The 25,000-nt window shown below is 48.4% G+C and overlaps 1 pseudogene; it reads right to left on the reverse strand.

Annotated features, from left to right (window-relative positions):
- LOC135570711 (huntingtin-like) overlaps window positions 1–25,000 on the reverse strand; it is a 73,168-nt pseudogene that overhangs the window by 9,714 nt on the left and 38,454 nt on the right.

Genomic DNA, 25,000 nt, shown 5'->3' on the forward strand with positions numbered 1-25,000 from the left:
GAGAGGAGTCATCTAATATCACTCCTACTAGCTGGAGTAGGAACCTGGAGAGGAGAGAGGAGAGGAGTCATCTAACATCACTCCTACTAGCTGGAGTAGGAACCTGGAGAGAGGAGAGGAGAGGAGTCATCTAATATCACTCCTACTAGCTGGAGTAGGAACCTGGAGAGGAGAGGAGAGGAGTCATCTAATATCACTCCTACTAGCTGGAGTAGGAACCTGGAGAGAGGAGAGGAGAGGAGTCATCTAATATCACTCCTACTAGCTGGAGTAGGAACCTGGAGAGAGGAGAGGAGTCATCTAACATCACTCCTACTAGCTGGAGTAGGAACCTGGAGAGGAGAGGAGAGGAGTCATCTAATATCACTCCTACTAGCTGGAGTAGGAACCTGGAGAGAGGAGGAGAGGAGTCATCTAATATCACTCCTACTAGCTGGAGTAGGAACCTGGAGAGAGGAGAGGAGAGGAGTCATCTAACATCACTCCTACTAGCTGGAGTAGGAACCTGGAGAGAGGAGAGGAGTCATCTAACATCACTCCTACTAGCTGGAGTAGGAACCTGGAGAGGAGAGGAGTCATCTAATATCACTCCTACTAGCTGGAGTAGGAACCTGGAGAGGAGAGGAGTCATCTAATATCACTCCTACTAGCTGGAGTAGGAACCTGGAGAGGAGAGGAGTCATCTAACATCACTCCTACTAGCTGGAGTAGGAACCTGGAGAGGAGAGGAGTCATCTAACATCACTCCTACTAGCTGGAGTAGGAACCTGGAGAGAGGAGAGGAGTCATCTAACATCACTCCTACTAGCTGGAGTAGGAACCTGGAGAGGAGAGGAGTCATCTAATATCACTCCTACTAGCTGGAGTAGGAACCTGGAGAGGAGAGGAGTCATCTAATATCACTCCTACTAGCTGGAGTAGGAACCTGAGGGGAGAGGAGAGGAGTCATCTAATATCACTCCTACTAGCTGGAGTAGGAACCTGGAGAGAGGAGAGGAGTCATCTAATATCACTCCTACTAGCTGGAGTAGGAACCTGGAGAGGAGAGGAGTCATCTAACATCACTCCTACTAGCTGGAGTAGGAACCTGGAGAGAGGAGAGGAGTCATCTAATATCACTCCTACTAGCTGGAGTAGGAACCTGGAGAGAGGAGAGGAGAGGAGTCATCTAATATCACTCCTACTAGCTGGAGTAGGAACCTGGAGAGGAGAGGAGAGGAGTCATCTAACATCACTCCTACTAGCTGGAGTAGGAACCTGGAGAGAGGAGAGGAGTCATCTAACATCACTCCTACTAGCTGGAGTAGGAACCTGGAGAGAGGAGAGAGGAGAGGAGTCATCTAATATCACTCCTACTAGCTGGAGTAGGAACCTGGAGAGGAGAGGAGAGGAGTCATCTAACATCACTCCTACTAGCTGGAGTAGGAACCTGGAGAGAGGAGAGAGGAGAGGAGTCATCTAATATCACTCCTACTAGCTGGAGTAGGAACCTGGAGAGAGGAGAGGAGTCATCTAACATCACTCCTACTAGCTGGAGTAGGAACCTGGAGAGAGGAGAGGAGAGGAGTCATCTAATATCACTCCTACTAGCTGGAGTAGGAACCTGGAGAGGAGAGGAGTCATCTAACATCACTCCTACTAGCTGGAGTAGGAACCTGGAGAGAGGAGAGGAGTCATCTAACATCACTCCTACTAGCTGGAGTAGGAACCTGGAGAGGAGAGGAGTCATCTAATATCACTCCTACTAGCTGGAGTAGGAACCTGGAGAGAGGAGAGGAGTCATCTAACATCACTCCTACTAGCTGGAGTAGGAACCTGGAGAGGAGAGGAGTCATCTAACATCACTCCTACTAGCTGGAGTAGGAACCTGGAGAGGAGAGGAGAGGAGTCATCTAACATCACTCCTACTAGCTGGAGTAGCTGGAGTAGAGTCATCTAACATCACTCCTACTAGCTGGAGTAGGAACCTGGAGAGGAGAGGAGTCATCTAATATCACTCCTACTAGCTGGAGTAGGAACCTGGAGAGAGGAGAGGAGAGGAGTCATCTAACATCACTCCTACTAGCTGGAGTAGGAACCTGGAGAGGAGAGGAGAGGAGTCATCTAACATCACTCCTACTAGCTGGAGTAGGAACCTGGAGAGGAGAGGAGTCATCTAATATCACTCCTACTAGCTGGAGTAGGAACCTGGAGAGAGGAGAGGAGAGGAGTCATCTAACATCACTCCTACTAGCTGGAGTAGGAACCTGGAGAGAGGAGAGGAGAGGAGTCATCTAACATCACTCCTACTAGCTGGAGTAGGAACCTGGAGAGGAGAGGAGTCATCTAATATCACTCCTACTAGCTGGAGTAGGAACCTGGAGAGGAGAGGAGTCATCTAATATCACTCCTACTAGCTGGAGTAGGAACCTGGAGAGGAGAGGAGTCATCTAACATCACTCCTACTAGCTGGAGTAGGAACCTGGAGAGAGGAGAGGAGAGGAGTCATCTAACATCACTCCTACTAGCTGGAGTAGGAACCTGGAGAGGAGAGGAGTCATCTAATATCACTCCTACTAGCTGGAGTAGGAACCTGGAGAGAGGAGAGGAGAGGAGTCATCTAACATCACTCCTACTAGCTGGAGTAGGAACCTGGAGAGAGGAGAGGAGAGGAGTCATCTAACATCACTCCTACTAGCTGGAGTAGGAACCTGGAGAGGAGAGGAGTCATCTAATATCACTCCTACTAGCTGGAGTAGGAACCTGGAGAGGAGAGGAGTCATCTAACATCACTCCTACTAGCTGGAGTAGGAACCTGGAGAGAGGAGAGGAGAGGAGTCATCTAATATCACTCCTACTAGCTGGAGTAGGAACCTGGAGAGGAGAGGAGTCATCTAACATCACTCCTACTAGCTGGAGTAGGAACCTGGAGAGAGGAGAGGAGAGGAGTCATCTAACATCACTCCTACTAGCTGGAGTAGGAACCTGGAGAGAGGAGAGGAGTCATCTAACATCACTCCTACTAGCTGGAGTAGGAACCTGGAGAGGAGAGGAGTCATCTAACATCACTCCTACTAGCTGGAGTAGGAACCTGGAGAGGAGAGGAGTCATCTAACATCACTCCTACTAGCTGGAGTAGGAACCTGGAGAGGAGAGGAGAGGAGTCATCTAACATCACTCCTACTAGCTGGAGTAGGAACCTGGAGAGGAGAGGAGAGGAGTCATCTAATATCACTCCTACTAGCTGGAGTAGGAACCTGGAGAGGAGAGGAGTCATCTAACATCACTCCTACTAGCTGGAGTAGGAACCTGGAGAGAGGAGAGGAGAGGAGTCATCTAATATCACTCCTACTAGCTGGAGTAGGAACCTGGAGAGAGGAGAGGAGAGGAGTCATCTAATATCACTCCTACTAGCTGGAGTAGGAACCTGGAGAGGAGAGGAGTCATCTAATATCACTCCTACTAGCTGGAGTAGGAACCTGGAGAGAGGAGAGGAGAGGAGTCATCTAATATCACTCCTACTAGCTGGAGTAGGAACCTGGAGAGAGGAGAGGAGAGGAGTCATCTAATATCACTCCTACTAGCTGGAGTAGGAACCTGGAGAGAGGAGAGGAGAGGAGTCATCTAATATCACTCCTACTAGCTGGAGTAGGAACCTGGAGAGAGGAGAGGAGAGGAGTCATCTAACATCACTCCTACTAGCTGGAGTAGGAACCTGGAGAGGAGAGGAGTCATCTAATATCACTCCTACTAGCTGGAGTAGGAACCTGGAGAGAGGAGAGGAGTCATCTAATATCACTCCTACTAGCTGGAGTAGGAACCTGGAGAGAGGAGAGGAGTCATCTAACATCACTCCTACTAGCTGGAGTAGGAACCTGGAGAGGAGAGAGGAGAGGAGTCATCTAACATCACTCCTACTAGCTGGAGTAGGAACCTGGAGAGAGGAGAGGAGAGGAGTCATCTAATATCACTCCTACTAGCTGGAGTAGGAACCTGGAGAGGAGAGAGGAGAGGAGTCATCTAACATCACTCCTACTAGCTGGAGTAGGAACCTGGAGAGAGGAGAGGAGAGGAGTCATCTAATATCACTCCTACTAGCTGGAGTAGGAACCTGGAGAGGAGAGGAGAGGAGTCATCTAATATCACTCCTACTAGCTGGAGTAGGAACCTGGAGAGAGGGAGAGGAGAGGAGTCATCTAATATCACTCCTACTAGCTGGAGTAGGAACCTGGAGAGGAGAGGAGAGGAGTCATCTAATATCACTCCTACTAGCTGGAGTAGGAACCTGGAGAGAGGAGAGGAGAGGAGTCATCTAATATCACTCCTACTAGCTGGAGTAGGAACCTGGAGAGGAGAGGAGTCATCTAATATCACTCCTACTAGCTGGAGTAGGAACCTGGAGAGAGGAGAGGAGAGGAGTCATCTAATATCACTCCTACTAGCTGGAGTAGGAACCTGGAGAGGAGAGGAGAGGAGTCATCTAATATCACTCCTACTAGCTGGAGTAGGAACCTGGAGAGAGGAGAGGAGAGGAGTCATCTAATATCACTCCTACTAGCTGGAGTAGGAACCTGGAGAGAGGAGAGGAGAGGAGTCATCTAATATCACTCCTACTAGCTGGAGTAGGAACCTGGAGAGAGGAGAGGAGAGGAGTCATCTAATATCACTCCTACTAGCTGGAGTAGGAACCTGGAGAGAGGAGAGGAGAGGAGTCATCTAACATCACTCCTACTAGCTGGAGTAGGAACCTGGAGAGAGGAGAGGAGTCATCTAACATCACTCCTACTAGCTGGAGTAGGAACCTGGAGAGGAGAGGAGTCATCTAATATCACTCCTACTAGCTGGAGTAGGAACCTGGAGAGGAGAGGAGTCATCTAACATCACTCCTACTAGCTGGAGTAGGAACCTGGAGAGGAGAGGAGTCATCTAACATCACTCCTACTAGCTGGAGTAGGAACCTGGAGAGAGGAGAGGAGTCATCTAACATCACTCCTACTAGCTGGAGTAGGAACCTGGAGAGGAGAGGAGTCATCTAACATCACTCCTACTAGCTGGAGTAGGAACCTGGAGAGGAGAGGAGTCATCTAACATCACTCCTACTAGCTGGAGTAGGAACCTGGAGGGGAGAGGAGAGGAGTCATCTAATATCACTCCTACTAGCTGGAGTAGGAACCTGGAGAGAGGAGAGGAGTCATCTAATATCACTCCTACTAGCTGGAGTAGGAACCTGGAGAGGAGGAGTCATCTAACATCACTCCTACTAGCTGGAGTAGGAACCTGGAGAGAGGAGAGGAGTCATCTAATATCACTCCTACTAGCTGGAGTAGGAACCTGGAGAGAGGAGAGGAGAGGAGTCATCTAACATCACTCCTACTAGCTGGAGTAGGAACCTGGAGAGGAGAGGAGAGGAGTCATCTAACATCACTCCTACTAGCTGGAGTAGGAACCTGGAGAGAGGAGAGGAGTCATCTAACATCACTCCTACTAGCTGGAGTAGGAACCTGGAGAGAGGAGAGGAGAGGAGTCATCTAACATCACTCCTACTAGCTGGAGTAGGAACCTGGAGAGGAGAGGAGAGGAGTCATCTAACATCACTCCTACTAGCTGGAGTAGGAACCTGGAGAGAGGAGAGGAGAGGAGTCATCTAATCATCAGCTGGAGTAGGAACCTCATCTAACATCACTCCTACTAGCTGGAGTAGGAACCTGGAGAGGAGAGGAGAGGAGTCATCTAATATCACTCCTACTAGCTGGAGTAGGAACCTGGAGAGGAGAGGAGTCATCTAACATCACTCCTACTAGCTGGAGTAGGAACCTGGAGAGAGGAGAGGAGTCATCTAACATCACTCCTACTAGCTGGAGTAGGAACCTGGAGAGGAGAGGAGTCATCTAATATCACTCCTACTAGCTGGAGTAGGAACCTGGAGAGAGGAGAGGAGTCATCTAACATCACTCCTACTAGCTGGAGTAGGAACCTGGAGAGAGGAGAGGAGTCATCTAACATCACTCCTACTAGCTGGAGTAGGAACCTGGAGAGGAGAGGAGAGGAGTCATCTAACATCACTCCTACTAGCTGGAGTAGGAACCTGGAGAGGAGAGGAGTCATCTAACATCACTCCTACTAGCTGGAGTAGGAACCTGGAGAGGAGAGGAGTCATCTAATATCACTCCTACTAGCTGGAGTAGGAACCTGGAGAGGAGAGGAGTCATCTAATATCACTCCTACTAGCTGGAGTAGGAACCTGGAGAGAGGAGAGGAGTCATCTAACATCACTCCTACTAGCTGGAGTAGGAACCTGGAGAGGAGAGGAGTCATCTAACATCACTCCTACTAGCTGGAGTAGGAACCTGGAGAGAGGAGAGGAGAGGAGTCATCTAACATCACTCCTACTAGCTGGAGTAGGAACCTGGAGAGAGGAGAGGAGTCATCTAACATCACTCCTACTAGCTGGAGTAGGAACCTGGAGAGGAGAGGAGTCATCTAATATCACTCCTACTAGCTGGAGTAGGAACCTGGAGAGGAGAGGAGTCATCTAACATCACTCCTACTAGCTGGAGTAGGAACCTGGAGAGAGAGAGAGGAGAGGAGTCATCTAATATCACTCCTACTAGCTGGAGTAGGAACCTGGAGAAGGAGAGAGTCATCTAACATCACTCCTACTAGCTGGAGTAGGAACCTGGAGAGAGGAGAGGAGAGGAGTCATCTAACATCACTCCTACTAGCTGGAGTAGGAACCTGGAGAGAGGAGAGGAGTCATCTAACATCACTCCTACTAGCTGGAGTAGGAACCTGGAGAGGAGAGGAGTCATCTAACATCACTCCTACTAGCTGGAGTAGGAACCTGGAGAGGAGAGGAGTCATCTAACATCACTCCTACTAGCTGGAGTAGGAACCTGGAGAGAGGAGGAGAGGAGTCATCTAACATCACTCCTACTAGCTGGAGTAGGAACCTGGAGAGAGAGGAGAGGAGTCATCTAACATCACTCCTACTAGCTGGAGTAGGAACCTGGGAGGAGGTCATCTAATATCACTCCTACTAGCTGGAGTAGGAACCTGGAGAGGAGAGGAGTCATCTAACATCACTCCTACTAGCTGGAGTAGGAACCTGGAGAGAGAGGAGAGGAGTCATCTAATATCACTCCTACTAGCTGGAGTAGGAACCTGGAGAGTAGGGTCATCTAACATCAACTAGCTGGAGTAGGAACCTGGAGAGAGGAGAGAGGAGTCATCTAACATCACTCCTACTAGCTGGAGTAGGAACCTGGAGAGGAGGAGTCATCTAACATCACTCCTACTAGCTGGAGTAGGAACCTGGAGAGAGGAGTCATCTAACATCACTCTACTAGCTGGAGTAGGAACCTGGAGAGGAGAGGAGTCATCTAACATCACTCCTACTAGCTGGAGTAGGAACCTGGAGAGAGGAGAGGAGAGGAGTCATCTAACATCACTCCTACTAGCTGGAGTAGGAACCTGGAGAGAGGAGAGGAGTCATCTAACATCACTCCTACTAGCTGGAGTAGGAACCTGGAGAGGAGAGGAGTCATCTAACATCACTCCTACTAGCTGGAGTAGGAACCTGGAGAGGAGAGGAGAGGAGTCATCTAACATCACTCCTACTAGCTGGAGTAGGAACCTGGAGAGAGGAGAGGAGAGGGAGCCATCTAACATCACTCCTACTAGCTGGAGTAGGAACCTGGAGAGAGGAGAGAGGAGTCATCTAACATCACTCCTACTAGCTGGAGTAGGAACCTGGAGAGGAGAGGAGTCATCTAACATCACTCCTACTAGCTGGAGTAGGAACCTGGAGAGGAGAGGAGTCATCTAACATCACTCCTACTAGCTGGAGTAGGAACCTGGAGAGGAGAGGAGTCATCTAACATCACTCCTACTAGCTGGAGTAGGAACCTGGAGAGGAGAGGAGTCATCTAACATCACTCCCTACTAGCTGGAGTAGGAACCTGGAGAGAGGAGAGGAGAGGAGTCATCTAACATCTGGAAGGAGAGGAGAGGAGTCACTCCTACTAGCTGGAGTAGGAACCTGGAGAGAGAGAGAGGAGTCATCTAACATCACTCCTACTAGCTGGAGTAGGAACCTGGAGAGAGAGAGAGAGTCATCTAACATCACTCCTACTAGCTGGAGTAGGAACCTGGAGAGGAGGAGAGGAGTCATCTAACATCACTCCTACTAGCTGGAGTAGGAACCTGGAGAGGAGAGGAGTCATCTAACATCACTCCTACTAGCTGGAGTAGGAACCTGAGAGAGGAGAGGAGTCATCTAACATCACTCCTACTAGCTGGAGTAGGAACCTGGAGAGAGAGAGGAGTCATCTAACATCACTCCTACTAGCTGGAGTAGGAACCTGGAGAGAGGAGTCATCTAACATCACTCCTACTAGCTGGAGTAGGGAACCTAAGTCATCTAACATCCTCCTACTAGCTGGAGTAGGAACCTGAGAGGAGAGGAGTCATCTAATATCACTCCTACTAGCTGGAGTAGGAACCTGGGAGAGAGGAGAGGGAGTCATCTAACATCACTCCTACTAGCTGGAGTAGGAACCTGGGAGGAGGAGAGGAGTCATCTAATATCACTCCTACTAGCTGGAGTAGGGAACCTGGAGAGAGGAGAGGAGTCATCTAATATCACTCCTACTAGCTGGAGTAGGAACCTGGAGAGAGAGAGGAGTCATCTAACATCACTCCTACTAGCTGGAGTAGGAACCTGGAGAGAGGAGAGGAGAGGAGTCATCTAATATCACTCCTACTAGCTGGAGTAGGAACCTGGAGAGAGGAGAGGAGAGGAGTCATCTAACATCACTCCTACTAGCTGGAGTAGGAACCTGGAGAGAGGAGTCATCTAATATCACTCCTACTAGCTGGAGTAGGAACCTGGAGAGAGGAGAGGAGTCATCTAACATCACTCCTACTAGCTGGAGTAGGAACCTGGAGAGGAGAGGAGTCATCTAACATCACTCCTACTAGCTGGAGTAGGAACCTGGAGAGAGGAGAGGAGTCATCTAACATCACTCCTACTAGCTGGAGTAGGAACCTGGAGAGGAGAGGAGTCATCTAACATCACTCCTACTAGCTGGAGTAGGAACCTGGAGAGGAGAGGAGAGGAGTCATCTAATATCACTCCTACTAGCTGGAGTAGGAACCTGGAGAGAGGAGAGGAGTCATCTAACATCACTCCTACTAGCTGGAGTAGGAACCTGGAGAGAGGAGAGGAGAGGAGTCATCTAACATCACCCTACTAGCTGAGTAGGAACCTGGAGAGAGGAGAGGAGAGGAGTCATCTAATATCACTCCCTACTAGCTGGAGTAGGAACCTGGAGAGGAGAGGAGTCATCTAACATCACTCCTACTAGCTGGAGTAGGAACCTGGAGAGGGAGAGGAGTCATCTAACATCACTCCTACTAGCTGGAGTAGGAACCTGGGAGAGGAGGGAGGAGTCATCTAACATCACTCCTACTAGCTGGAGTAGGAACCTGGAGAGGAGAGGAGTCATCTAATATCACTCCTACTAGCTGGAGTAGGAACCTGGAGAGGAGAGGAGTCATCTAACATCACTCCTACTAGCTGGAGTAGGAACCTGGAGAGAGGAGAGGAGAGGAGAGGAGTCATCTAACATCACTCCTACTAGCTGGAGTAGGAACCTGGAGAGGAGAGGAGTCATCTAACATCACTCCTACTAGCTGGAGTAGGAACCTGGAGAGAGGAGAGGAGTCATCTAACATCACTCCTACTAGCTGGAGTAGGAACCTGGAGAGAGGAGAGGAGTCATCTAACATCACTCCTACTAGCTGGAGTAGGAACCTGGAGAGAGGAGAGGAGTCATCTAACATCACTCCTACTAGCTGGAGTAGGAACCTGGAGAGGAGAGGAGTCATCTAATATCACTCCTACTAGCTGGAGTAGGAACCTGGAGAGAGGAGAGGAGAGGAGTCATCTAACATCACTCCTACTAGCTGGAGTAGGAACCTGGAGAGGAGAGAGGAGTCATCTAACATCACTCCTACTAGCTGGAGTAGGAACCTGGAGAGAGGAGAGGAGAGGAGTCATCTAACATCACTCCTACTAGCTGGAGTAGGAACCTGGAGAGGAGAGAGGAGTCATCTAACATCCCTCCCTACTAGCTGGAGTAGGAACCTGGAGAGAGGAGAGGGAGAGGAGTCATCTAATATCCTCCTACTAGCTGGAGTAGGAACCTGGAGAGGAGAGGAGAGAGTCATCTAACATCACTCCTACTAGCTGGAGTAGGAACCTGGAGAGAGGAGAGGAGTCATCTAACATCACTCCTACTAGCTGGAGTAGGAACCTGGAGAGGGAGAGGAGTCATCTAACATCACTCCCTACTAGCTGGAGTAGGAACCTGGAGAGAGGGAGTCATCTAACATCACTCCTACTAGCTGGAGTAGGAACCTGGAGAGAGGAGAGGAGAGGAGTCATCTAACATCACTCCTACTAGCTGGAGTAGGAACCTGGAGAGAGGAGAGGAGAGGAGTCATCTAACATCACTCCTACTAGCTGGAGTAGGAACCTGGAGAGGAGAGGAGAGGAGTCATCTAATATCACTCCTACTAGCTGGAGTAGGAACCTGGAGAGGAGAGGAGTCATCTAACATCACTCCTACTAGCTGGAGTAGGAACCTGGAGAGGAGAGGAGTCATCTAACATCACTCCTACTAGCTGGAGTAGGAACCTGGAGAGGAGAGGAGTCATCTAATATCACTCCTACTAGCTGGAGTAGGAACCTGGAGAGAGGAGAGGAGAGGAGTCATCTAATATCACTCCTACTAGCTGGAGTAGGAACCTGGAGAGGAGAGGAGTCATCTAACATCACTCCTACTAGCTGGAGTAGGAACCTGGAGAGGAGAGGAGTCATCTAACATCACTCCTACTAGCTGGAGTAGGAACCTGGAGAGGAGAGGAGTCATCTAATATCACTCCTACTAGCTGGAGTAGGAACCTGGAGAGGAGAGGAGTCATCTAACATCACTCCTACTAGCTGGAGTAGGAACCTGGAGAGAGGAGAGGAGTCATCTAACATCACTCCTACTAGCTGGAGTAGGAACCTGGAGAGAGGAGAGGAGTCATCTAATATCACTCCTACTAGCTGGAGTAGGAACCTGGAGAGGAGAGGAGAGGAGTCATCTAACATCACTCCTACTAGCTGGAGTAGGAACCTGGAGAGGAGAGGAGTCATCTAATATCACTCCTACTAGCTGGAGTAGGAACCTGGAGAGAGGGAGGAGTCATCTAACATCACTCCTACTAGCTGGAGTAGGAACCTGGAGAGGAGAGGGTCATCTAACATCACTCCTACTAGCTGGAGTAGGAACCTGGAGAGAGGAGAGGAGTCATCTAACATCACTCCTACTAGCTGGAGTAGGAACCTGGAGAGGAGAGAGAGGAGTCATCTAATATCACTCCTACTAGCTGGAGTAGGAACCTGGAGAGGGAGAGAGGAGTCATCTAATATCACTCCTACTAGCTGGAGTAGGAACCTGGAGAGAGGAGAGGAGTCATCTAACATCACTCCTACTAGCTGGAGTAGGAACCTGGAGAGGAGAGGAGAGGAGTCATCTAACATCACTCCTACTAGCTGGAGTAGGAACCTGGAGAGAGGAGAGGAGTCATCTAACATCACTCCTACTAGCTGGAGTAGGAACCTGGAGAGAGGAGAGGAGTCATCTAACATCACTCCTACTAGCTGGAGTAGGAACCTGGAGGGAAGGAGAGGAGTCATCTAACATCACTCCTACTAGCTGGAGTAGGAACCTGGAGAGGAGAGGAGTCATCTAACATCACTCCTACTAGCTGGAGTAGGAACCTGGAGAGGAGAGGAGTCATCTAACATCACTCCTACTAGCTGGAGTAGGAACCTGGAGAGGAGAGGAGAGGAGTCATCTAACATCACTCCTACTAGCTGGAGTAGGAACCTGGAGAGAGGAGAGGAGTCATCTAACATCACTCCTACTAGCTGGAGTAGGAACCTGGAGAGAGGAGAGGAGTCATCTAATATCACTCCTACTAGCTGGAGTAGGAACCTGGAGAGAGGAGAGGAGTCATCTAACATCACTCCTACTAGCTGGAGTAGGAACCTGGAGAGGAGAGGAGTCATCTAATATCACTCCTACTAGCTGGAGTAGGAACCTGGAGAGGAGAGGAGTCATCTAACATCACTCCTACTAGCTGGAGTAGGAACCTGGAGAGAGAGAGGAGTCATCTAACATCACTCCTACTAGCTGGAGTAGGAACCTGGAGAGGAGAGAGTCATCTAACATCACTCCTACTAGCTGGAGTAGGAACCTGGAGAGGAGAGAGTCATCTAACATCACTCCTACTAGCTGGAGTAGGAACCTGGAGAGGAGAGGAGAGGTCATCTAACATCACTCCTACTAGCTGGAGTAGGAACCTGGAGAGGAGAGGAGTCATCTAACATCACTCCTACTAGCTGGAGTAGGAACCTGGAGAGAGGAGAGGAGTCATCTAACATCACTCCTACTAGCTGGAGTAGGAACCTGGAGAGGAGAGGAGTCATCTAACATCACTCCTACTAGCTGGAGTAGGAACCTGGAGAGGAGAGGAGTCATCTAACATCACTCCTACTAGCTGGAGTAGGAACCTGGAGAGGAGAGGAGTCATCTAACATCACTCCTACTAGCTGGAGTAGGAACCTGGAGAGGAGAGGAGTCATCTAATATCACTCCTACTAGCTGGAGTAGGAACCTGGAGAGGAGAGAGGAGTCATCTAATAAGGCCTTCATGGTCGAACTGCTGCAAAGAAACCACTACTAAAAGGACACCAATAAGAAGAAGAGACTTGCTTGGGCCAAGAAGCACGAGCCATGGACATTAGACTGGTGGAAATCTGTCCTTTGGTCTGATGAGTCCAAATGTGAGAATTTTGGTTCTAACCGGTGTGTCTTTGTGAGATGCAGAGTAGATGAATGGATGCAGAGTAGATGAATGGATGCAGAGTAGGTGAATGGATGCAGAGTAGGTGAATGGATGCAGAGTAGGTGAATGGATGCAGAGTAGGTGAATGGATGCAGAGTAGATGAATGGATGCAGAGTAGGTGAATGGATGCAGAGTAGGTGAATGGATGCAGAGTAGGTGAATGGATGCAGAGTAGGTGAATGGATGCAGAGTAGGTGAATGGATGCAGAGTAGGTGAATGGATGCAGAGTAGGTGAATGGATGCAGAGTAGATGAATGGATGCAGAGTAGATGAATGGATGCAGAGTAGGTGAATGGATGCAGAGTAGGTGAATGGATGATCTTCTCATGTGTGTTTCCCACCGTGAAGCATGGAGGAGGAGGTGTGATGGTGCTTTGCTGGTAACACTGTCGGTGGTTTATTTACAATTCAAAGCACACTTAACCAGCATGGCTACTACAGCATGCTGCAGCGATACGCCATCCCATCTGGTTTGCAGATGGGACTATCATTTGTTTTTCAACAGGACAATGACCCAAAACACACCTCCAGGCTGTGTAAGGGCTATTTGACCGAGAAGGAGAGTGATGGAATGCTGCATCACATGACCTGGCCTCCACAATCACCCGACCTCAACCCATTTGAGATGGTTTGGGACGAGTTGGACCGCTGAGTGAAGGAAAAGCAGCCAACAAGTCCTCAGGATATGTGGGAAAAGGATTCCAGGTGAAGCTGGTTGAGAGAATGCCAAGAGTGTACAAAGCTGTCATCAAGGCAAAAGGTGGCTACTTTGAAGAATCTAAAATATATTTTGATTTGTTTAACACTATTTTGGTTACTACATGATTCCATATGTGTTATTTCATAGTTTTGATGTCATCACTATTATTCTACAATGTAGAAAATAGTACAAATAAAGAAAAAACCTTGAATGAGTAGGTGTGAACAAACTTTTGACTGGTACTGTATATGTTTAAAGTGAGGTTGCCAATTTTTAAATATCGCGCTCTCTCATAGTCCTAAATGATCAAGAGTCAACTTTGACCCCTAAAAGTGTGTACCTGGGGGGAAACCTGATCCTGCACTCACCTGGCAAACGTCTCCTCCGGCAGCACCCGCTCTCCGTTGGCCTCCTGGTTGTCGGGGGCGACAGTTGCCGGGGTCGCCAGAGGCGGTGGCGGGGGCGACGAGAGGCTGCTGTCGTCGCGGAGACGTCGGATGGTGGGACAGGAGAGGAGGAGAGGAGAGAGGGAGAGCTCGTGGACACGAGAGAGGACTATGTCTTCAGTGGACTGAGAGATGAGGACTCTGAGGACAGCCAAGACACCTGACACCCACAACTGAACTGTGTTGACATTAGCCTGGGGAGGGAGGAGAGAGGAGGGAGGAGGAGGGAGGGAGGAGGGAGGAGGGAGGGAGGGGGAGGGAGGAGAGAGGAGGAGGGAGGGAGGAGAGGAGGAGGGAGGGAGGATGAGGAGGGAGGAGGGAGGAGAGAGAGAAAGGAGGGAGGGAGGAGAGAGGAGAAGGGAGGGAGGAGAGAGGGAGGAGGAGGGAGGGAGGAGAGAGGAGGAGGGAGGGAGGAAGAGAGGAAGGGAGGAGGGAGGGAGGAGGGAGGGAGGAGGGAGGGGAGGAGAGGAGGAGGGAGGGAGGAGAGAGGAGGAGGAGAGGAGGAGGGAGGGAGGAGAGAGGAGGAGGGAGGGAGGAGAGAGGAGGAGGGAGGGAGGAGAGAGGAGGAGGAGGGAGGAGAGAGGAGAAGGGAGGAGGAGGGGAGGGGGAGGGAGGGAGGAGAGAGGGAGGAGAGAGGAGGGAGGGAGGGAGGAGGAGGAGGGAGGAGGAGGGAGGGAGGAGAGAGGAGGAGGAGGGAGGTAGAGAGGAGGCGGGAGGGGCGAGGAGGAGGGAGGGAGAGAGAGAGGAGGAGGGAGGGAGGGAGAGAGGAGGGAGGGAGAGAGGAGGGAGAAAGAGAGAGAGGGAGTGGGGAAGAGAGAGGAGGGAGGGAGAGTGAGAGAGGGGGAAGGAGGGAGGGAGGGAGGGAGGGAGGGAGGGAGGGAGGGAGGGAGGGAGGGAGGAGGGAGGGAGGGAGGGAGGGAGGGAAAGAGTTAGCCTCAGTAAAGACCTGGCAACAATTGAATTATCCAAAAAGCTCAAATTCCGTGTGTCTCACCATGGTAGCAGGTGTAGTGAACATTCCCTTCAGCAGCATATCTACCGGACGGAGAGAGGAGGGAGCGACCGTCTCAAACAGAGTGTTCAACACTCCCAGAGCCTCAGGGGAGTCCAGGTGCATCTAGGACAGAACACTAAATCAGTAGACACCACCTCAGGTCCTGTGTTGCTATGACACCACCTCAGGTCCTGTGTTACTATGACAACACCTCAGGTCCTGTGTTACTACCTCAGGTCCTGTGTTACTATGACACCACCTCAGGTCCTGTGTTGCTATGACAACACCTCAGGTCCTGTGTCGCTACCTCAGGTCCTGTGTCGCTACCTCAGGTCCTGTGTCGCTACCTCAGGTCCTGTGTCGCTACCTCAGGTCCTGTGTCGCTACCTCAGGTCCTGTGTCGCTACCTCAGGTCCTGTGTCGCTACCTCAGGTCCTGTGTCGCTACCTCAGGTCCTCCAGGTCTGACACCACCTCAGGTCCTGTGTTGCTATGACACCACCTCAGGTCCTGTGTTGCTATGACACCACCTCAGGTCCTGTGTTGCTATGACACCACCTCAGGTCCTGTGTTGCTATGACACCACCCCAGGTCCTGTGTTGCTATGACGCCACCTCAGGTCCTGTGTTACTATGACGCCACCTCAGGTCCTGTGTTGCTATGACGCCACCCCAGGTCCTGTGTTGCTATGACGCCACCTCAGGTACTGTGTTGCTATGACACCACCTCAGGTCCTGTGTTGCTATGACACCACCTCAGGTCCTGTGTTGCTACCTCAGGTCCTGTGTTACTATGACACCACCTCAGGTCCTGTGTTACTATGACAACACCTCAGGTCCTGTGTTACTATGACAACACCTCAGGTCCTGTGTTACTACCTCAGGTCCTGTGTTACTATGACACCACCTCAGGTCCTGTGTTGCTATGACACCACCTCAGGTCCTGTGTTGCTATGACACCACCTCAGGTCCTGTGTTACTATGACACCACCTCAGGTCCTGTGTTGCTATGACACCACCTCAGGTCCTGTGTTGCTATGACACCACCTCAGGTCCTGTGTTGCTATGACACCACCTCAGGTCCTGTGTTGCTATGACACCACCTCAGGTCCTGTGTTGCTATGACACCACCTCAGGTCCTGTGTTACTATGACACCACCTCAGGTCCTGTGTTACTATGACACCACCTCAGGTCCTGTATTAGGAACAGGCAGTACAGGAATAATTTTAAATAAATTTACAAGCTCTCCTTCTCTCTCACTGTGGTCGTACCTGTTGTTTTCCTATCATGGGCAGTATGATGTCAGCAATCTGTCTGGACAGTCTCTTCCACTTGTCCTCGTTCTCCTTGTGACACTGCTGGAGGACCAGGATGAACATCTCCAGCACCTAAAAATAGACACACAGAGGTCAAAGGTCACACAGGTGAAAATGTTACATGGTTGTAATGGTTGCATGGTTCAAATATTTAATGGTTCCAAAGTACAAAGGTTCCAAAGTACCAAGATTCCAAAGTACCAAGATTCCAAAGTACCAAGATTCCAAAGTACCAAGATTCCAAAGTACCAAGATTCCAAAGTACCAAGGTTCCAAAGTACCAAGATTCCAAAGTACCAAGATTCCAAAGTACAAAGGTTCCAAAGTACAAAGGTTCCAAAGTACAAAGGTTCCAACGTACAAAGGTTCCAAAGTACAAAGGTTCCAAAGTACAAAGGTTCCAAAGTACAAAGATTCCAAAGTACCAAGATTCCAAAGTACCAAGGTTCCAAAGTACCAAGGTTCCAAAGTACCAAGGTTCCAAAGTACAAAGGTTCCAAAGTACAAAGGTTCCAATGTACAAAGGTTCCAAAGTACCAAGGTTCCAAAGTACAATGGTTCCAAAGTACAATGGTTCCAAAGTACAATGGTTCCAAAGTACAAAGGTTCCAAAGTACAAAGGTTCCAAAGTACAAAGGTTTCATGGTTCCAAAAGTACCACGGTGTCATGGTTCCAGAGGGTGTTTACCTGGTGGTACTGTATGAGTCTCAGCAGCATGGAGACCACCACCTCTTTCTGGGTGTCCAGCTCCTTCCCAGCATCAGCCTTGTTGGAGCCTCTCAGAACAAACAGGTCATGGACTATAGGCTGCAGGGCTGGGATGGCTGTATGGGGAGACAGACCCAGTCAGACAAGGAGGACAAAGACCCAGTTAGACAAGATGGAGGACAAAGACCCAGTCAGACAAGATGGAGGAGAAAGACCCAGTCAGACAAGGAGGAGACAGACCCAGTCAGACAAGAAGATGGAGGAGAAAGACCCAGTCAGACAAGGAGGAGACAGACCCAGTCAGACAAGAAGAGGGGAGGAGAAAGACCCAGTCAGACAAGAAGATGGAGGAGAAAGACCAAGTCAGACAAGAAGATGGAGGAGAAAGACCCAGTCAGACAAGGAGGACAAAGACCCAGTCAGACAAGAAGGACAAAGACCCAGTCAGACAAGAAGGACAAAGACCCAGTCAGACAAGAATATGGAGGAGACAGACCCAGTCAGACAAGAAGATGGAGGAGACAGACCCAGTCAGACAAGAAGATGGAGGAGAAAGACCCAGTCAGACAAGGAGGACAAAGACCCAGTCAGACAAGAAGACGGAGGAGAAAGACCCAGTCAGACAAGAAGACGGAGGAGAAAGACCCAGTCAGACAAGAAGATGGAGGAGAAAGACCCAGTCAGACAAGAAGATGGAGGAGACAGACCCAGTCAGACAAGAAGATGGAGGAGAAAGACCCAGTCAGACAAGGAGGACAAAGACCCAGTCAGACAAGAAGACGGAGGAGAAAGACCCAGTCAGACAAGAAGACGGAGGAGAAAGACCCAGTCAGACAAGAAGATGGAGGAGAAAGACCCAGTCAGACAAGAAGATGGAGGAGAAAGACCCAGTCAGACAAGAAGACGGAGGAGAAAGACCCAGTCAGACAAGGAGGAGACAGACCCAGTCAGACAAGAAGAGGGGAGGAGAAAGACCCAGTCAGACAAGAAGATGGAGGAGAAAGACCCAGTCAGACAAGAAGATGGAGGAGAAAGACCCAGTCAGACAAGGAGGACAAAGACCCAGTCAGACAAGAAGGACAAAGACCCAGTCAGACAAGAATATGGAGGAGACAGACCCAGTCAGACAAGAAGATGGAGGAGACAGACCCAGTCAGACAAGAAGATGGAGGAGACAGACCCAGTCAGACAAGAAGATGGAAGAGACAGACCCAGTCAGACAAGAAGATGGAGGAGAAAGACCCAGTCAGACAAGAAGATGGAGGAGAAAGACCCAGTCAGACAAGAAGATGGAGGAGAAAGACCCAGTCAGACAAGAAGATGGAGGAGACAGACCCAGTCAGACAAGATGATGGAGGAGAAAGACCCAGTCAGACAAGAAGATGGAGGAGAAAGACCCAGTCAGACAAGAAGATGGAGGAGAAAGACCCAGTCAGACAAGAAGACGGAGGAGACAGACCCAGTCAGACAAGAAGATGGAGGAGAAAGACCCAGTCAGACAAGAAGGAGGAGACAGACCCAGTCAGACAAGGAGGAGGAGAAAGACCCAGTCAGACAAGGAGGAGGAGGAGAAAGACCCAGTCAGACAAGAAGATGGAGGAGAAAGACCCAGTCAGACAAGGAGGAGGAGAAAGACCCAGTCAGACAAGAAGACGGAGGAGAAAGACCCAGTCAGACGAGATGGACCATGTGTGTGTGTGTTCCTACCATGTGTAACAGCCTTCCTCCCACTAGCCATGTGGTCAGTGTATGGGCTCTGTGTGTGTTCCTACCATGTGGTCAGTGTATTGGCTCTGTGTGTGTTCCTACCATGTGGTCAGTGTATTGGCTCTGTGTGTGTTCCTACCATGTGGTCAGTGTATCGGCCCTGTGTGTGTTCCTACCATGTGGTCAGTGTATCGGCCCTGTGTGTGTTCCTACCATGTGGTCAGTGTATCGGCTCTGTGTGTGTTCCTACCATGTGGTCAGTGTATCGGCTCTGTGTGTGTTCCTACCATGTGGTCAGTGTATAGGCTCTGTGTGTGTTCCTACCATGTGGTCAGTGTATCGGCTCTGTGTGTGTTCCTACCATGTGGTCAGTGTATTGGCTCTGTGTGTGTTCCTACCATGTGGTCAGTGTATCGGCCCTGTGTGTGTTCCTACCATGTGGTCAGTATCGGCTCTGTGTGTGTTCCTACCATGTGGTCAGTGTATCGGCTCTGTGTGTGTTCCTACCATGTGGTCAGTGTATCGGCTCTGTGTGTTCCTACCATGTGGTCAGTGTATCGGCTCTGTGTGTGGTCCTACCATGTGTTACAGCCTTCCTCCCACTAGCCATGATGCCGTCGCACAGTTGGATGATCTTGGGGATGCTGATGATCTGTTTGGAGTGGTACCGCTCGTACGACAACAGAACCAGGAAGAAGAATATGTTGGGGACGATCGCCTCGGAATCTCTGGAGAGACGGAGTCAGGGAGAGAGACAACGAAAGAGAGAGAGAGAGACAAAGAAAGAGAGAGAGAGAGACAACGAAAGAGAGAGAGAGACAAAGAAAGAGAGAGAATGAAAGAGAGAGAGAGAGAGAGACAAAGAAAGAGAGAGAATGAAGAGAGAGACAAAGAGAGACAAAGAAAGAGAGAGAGAGACAAAGAAAGAGAGAGAGAGAGAGACAAAGAAAGAGAGAGAGAGAGAGAGACAAAGAAAGAGAGAGAGACGATGAAAGAGAGAGAGAGCAACAAAGAGAGAGAGAGACAATGAAAGAGAGAGAGACAATGAAAGAGAGAGAGAGACAATGAAAGAAGAGACAAAGAAAGAGAGAGAGCGAGACAAAGAAAGAGAGAGAGAGAGACAAAGAAAGAGAGAGAGAGCAACAAAGAAAGAGAGAGAGTGAGACAAAGAAAGAGAGAGAAAGACAATGAAAGAGAGAGAGAGACAATGAAAGAGAGAGAGAGACAATGAAAGAGAGAGAGAGACAAAGAAAGAGAGACAGAGACAATGAAAGAGAGACAGAGACAATGAAAGAGAGACAGAGACAATGAAAGAGAGAGAGAGACAATGAAAGAGAGAGAAAGACAAAGAAAGAGAGAGAAAGACAAAGAAAGAGAGAGAAAGACAAAGAAAGAGAGACAGAGACAAAGAAAGAGAGACAGAGACAATGAAAGAGAGACAGAGACAATGAAAGAGAGACAGAGACAATGAAAGAGAGACAGAGACAATGAAAGAGAGACAGAGACAATGAAAGAGAGACAGAGACAATGAAAGAGAGAAACAATGAAAGAGAGAGAAACAATGAAAGAGAGAGAAACAATGAAAGAGAGAGAAACAATGAAAGAGAGAGAAACAATGAAAGAGAGAGAAACAATGAAAGAGAGAGAAACAATGAAAGAGAGAGAAACAATGAAAGAGAGAGAAACAATGAAAGAGAGAGAAACAATGAGAGAGAGAGACAAAGAGAGAGAGAGACAAAGAGAGAGAGAGACAATGAAAGAGAGAGAAACAAAGAAAGAGAGAGACAATGAGAGAGAGAGACAATGAGAGAGAGAGACAATGAGAGAGAGAGACAATGAAAGAGAGAGACAATGAGAGAGAGAGACAATGAGAGAGAGAGACAATGAGAGAGAGAGACAATGAGAGAGAGAGACAATGAGAGAGAGAGACAATGAGAGAGAGAGACAATGAAAGAGAGAGACAAAGAAAGAGAGAGACAATGAGAGAGAGAGACAATGAGAGAGAGAGACAATGAGAGAGAGAGACAATGAGAGAGAGAGACAATGAAAGAGAGAGACAATGAAAGAGAGAGACAATGAGAGAGAGAGACAATGAAAGAGAGAGACAATGAAAGAGAGAGACAATGAAAGAGAGAGAGAGACAATGAGAGAGAGAGACAATGAAAGAGAGAGACAATGAAAGAGAGAGACAATGAAAGAGAGAGACAATGAGAGAGAGAGACAATGAAAGAGAGAGACAATGAAAGAGAGAGACAATGAAAGAGAGAGACAATGAAAGAGAGAGACAATGAAAGAGAGACAGAGACAATGAAAGAGAGACAGAGACAATGAAAGAGAGACAGAGACAATGAAAGAGAGACAGAGACAATGAAAGAGAGAGACAATGAAAGAGAGAGACAATGAAAGAGAGAGAGAGACAAAGAAAGAGAGAGAGAGACAAAGAAAGAGAGAGAGAGACAAAGAAAGAGAGAGAGAGAGAATGAAAGAGAGAGACAATGAAAGAGAGAGACAATGAAAGAGAGAGACAATGAAAGAGAGAGACAATGAAAGAGAGAGAGACAATGAAAGAGAGAGAGACAAAGAAAGAGAGAGACAATGAAAGAGAGAGACAAAGAAAGAGAGAGAGACAAAGAAAGAGAGAGAGAGACAAAGAAAGAGAGAGAGACAAAGAAAGAGAGAGAGAGACAATGAAAGAGAGAGAGAGAGACAATGAAAGAGAGAGAGAGACAATGAAAGAGAGAGAGAGAGACAATGAAAGAGAGACAGAGACAATGAAAGAGATAGAGAGACAAAGAAAAGAGAGAGAGAGACAAAGAAAGAGAGAGAGAGACAAAGAAAGAGAGAGAGAGACAATGAAAGAGAGAGACAATGAAAGAGAGAGAGAGACAAAGAAAGAGAGAGAGAGACAATGAAAGAGAGAGAGAGAGACAATGAGAGACAGAGACAATGAAAGAGAGACAGAGAGAGAGAAAGAGAGACAGAGAGAGAGAAAGAGAGACAGAGAGAGAGAAAGAGAGAGAGAGACAAAGAAAGAGAGAGAGAGACAAAGAAAGAGAGAGAGAGACAAAGAAAGAGAGAGAGAGACAATGAAAGAGAGAGAGACAATGAAAGAGAGAGAGAGAGACAAAGAAAGAGAGAGAGAGACAATGAAAGAGAGAGAGAGAGACAATGAAAGAGAGACAGAGACAATGAAAGAGAGACAGAGAGAGAGAAAGAGAGACAGAGAGAGAGAAAGAGAGACAGAGAGAGAGAAAGAGAGAGAGAGACAAAGAAAGAGAGAACATCAGACAAAATGCTCCATCTAAAGTGTAGAAATCAGACAAGCCCTTTTTTGAGGGTCTTGGTCAAAAGGTGATGAAGGTCTTACCTGAACTGTCCCACCTCAATGTACTCAAACTGCTTCAATACAAAACCTATGAACACCTGGAACAGAGAGACGAGGTTACAACCACAACACCTATGAACACCTGGAACAGAGAGACGAGGTTACAACCACAACACCTATGAACACCTGGAACAGAGAGACGAGGTTACAACCACAACACCTATGAACACCTGGAACAGAGAGACGAGGTTACAACCACAACACCTATGAACACCTGGAACAGAGTGACGAGGTTACAACCACACCGCCTGTGTCTTGTGTATCTATAAGGCAGCGTTCACACAGGCAGAACAATTCTGATCTTTTCTTCCCACTAATTGGTGGAAATCTTAAACACATACGATCTGTTTCATAGCTAATCTGATTGTACAAAAAAAAAAAATCACAATTGGTCTGCCTGTGTAAACGCTCTGTGTGTGTGTGTGTGTGTATGTGTGTATTCTAACCTGGTCTGAGTCCAGCAGACAGTAGTTGACTCGTAGCTGTACCAGCTGCGCCAGCAGGTCTAGGACCTGTCTCTGCAGCGCTACAGAGGTGGAGGTGGTGTACAGTTTCAGAGCCTTGATCACCAGAGGCTCAAACAGACGGATGTGGTTGTGGATCGCATTCTAGAAGACAATCGATCAATATATTAATTAAGTCAGTCAATCAATCAGTCCATTTAAATTTACAACCAGACGGCTGTGGATCACATTCTGAAAAAACAATCAATCAATCAATTAATGTATTCGTAGAGTCACCATGAGTTATCTAACCAGTCGTAGAGTCACCATGAGTTATCTAACCAGTCGTAGAGTCACCATGAGTTATCTAACCAGTCGTAGAGTCACCATGAGTTATCTAACCAGTCGTAGAGTCACCATGAGTTATCTAACCAGTCGTAGAGTCACCATGAGTTATCTAACCAGTCGTAGAGTCACCATGAGTTATCTAACCAGTCGTAGAGTCACCATGAGTTATCTAACCAGTCGTAGAGTCACCATGAGTTATCTAACCAGTCGTAGAGTCACCATGAGTTATCTAACCAGTCGTAGAGTCACCATGAGTTATCTAACCAGTCGTAGAGTCACCATGAGTTATCTAACCACTCAGAGTCACCATGAGTTATCTAACCAGTCGTAGAGTCACCATGAGTTATCTAACCAGTCGTAGAGTCACCATGAGTTATCTAACCAGTCGTAGAGTCACCATGAGTTATCTAACCAGTCGTAGAGTCACCATGAGTTATCTAACCAGTCGTAGAGTCACCATGAGTTATCTAACCAGTCGTAGAGTCACCATGAGTTATCTAACCAGTCGTAGAGTCACCATGAGTTATCTAACCACTCAGAGTCACCATGAGTTATCTAACCGCTCAGAGTCACCATGAGTTATCTAACCGCTCAGAGTCACCATGAGTTATCTAACCACTCATCACCATGAGTTATCTAACCGCTCAGAGTCACCATGAGTTATCTAACCGCTCAGAGTCACCATGAGTTATCTAACCGCTCGTAGAGTCAGTGAGTTATCTAACCACTCAGTCACCAGGAGTTATCTAACCGCTCAGGGTCACCATGAGTTATCTAACCGCTCAGAGTCACCATGAGTTATCTAACCTCTCAGAGTCACCATGAGTTATCTAACCACTCAGGGTCACCATAAGTTATCTAACCACTCAGAGTCACCATGAGTTATCTAACCGCTCAGAGTCACCATGAGTTATCTAACCGCTCGTAGAGTCAGTGAGTTATCTAACCACTCAGAGTCACCATGAGTTATCTAACCACTCAGAGTCACCATGAGTTATCTAACCGCTCAGAGTCACCATGAGTTATCTAACCGCTCATAGTCACCATGAGTTATCTAACCACTCAGAGTCACCATGAGTTATCTAACCGCTCGTAGAGTCAGTGAGTTATCTAACCACTCATAGTCACCATGAGTTATCTAACTGCTCAGTCACCATGAGTTATCTAACCGCTCAGTCACCATGAGTTATCTAACCGCTCAGTCACCATGAGTTATCTAACCGCTCAGTCACCATGAGTTATCTAACCACTCAGAGTCACCATGAGTTATCTAACCACTCAGTCACCATGAGTTATCTAACCACTCAGAGTCACCATGAGTTATCTAACCACTCAGAGTCACCATGAGTTATCTAACCACTCAGTCACCATGAGTTATCTAACCACTCAGAGTCACCATGAGTTATCTAACCACTCAGAGTCACCATGAGTTATCTAACCACTCAGTCACCATGAGTTATCTAACCATTCAGAGTCACCATGAGTTATCTAACCGCTCAGAGTCACCATGAGTTAACTAACCGCTCGTAGAGTCAGTGAGTTATCTAACCACTCAGAGTCACCATGAGTTATCTAACCACTCAGAGTCACCATGAGTTATCTAACCACTCAGAGTCACCATGAGTTATCTAACTGCTCAGTCACCATGAGTTATCTAACCGCTCAGTCACCATGAGTTATCTAACCGCTCGTAGAGTCAGTGAGTTATCTAACTGCTCAGTCACCATGGGTTATCTAACCGCTCAGAGTCACCATGAGTTATCTAACCGCTCAGAGTCACCATGAGTTATCTAACCACTCAGTCACCATGAGTTATCTAACCGCTCAGAGTCACCATGAGTTATCTAACCGCTCAGAGTCACCATGAGTTATCTAACCGCTCAGAGTCACCATGAGTTATCTAACCGCTCGTAGAGTCAGTGAGTTATCTAACTGCTCAGTCACCATGAGTTATCTAACCGCTCAGTCACCATGAGTTATCTAACCGCTCGTAGAGTCAGTGAGTTATCTAA

Source organism: Oncorhynchus nerka, unplaced genomic scaffold (genome assembly GCF_034236695.1).
Source record: "Oncorhynchus nerka isolate Pitt River unplaced genomic scaffold, Oner_Uvic_2.0 unplaced_scaffold_915, whole genome shotgun sequence".
NCBI classification, from domain to species: domain Eukaryota; kingdom Metazoa; phylum Chordata; class Actinopteri; order Salmoniformes; family Salmonidae; genus Oncorhynchus; species Oncorhynchus nerka.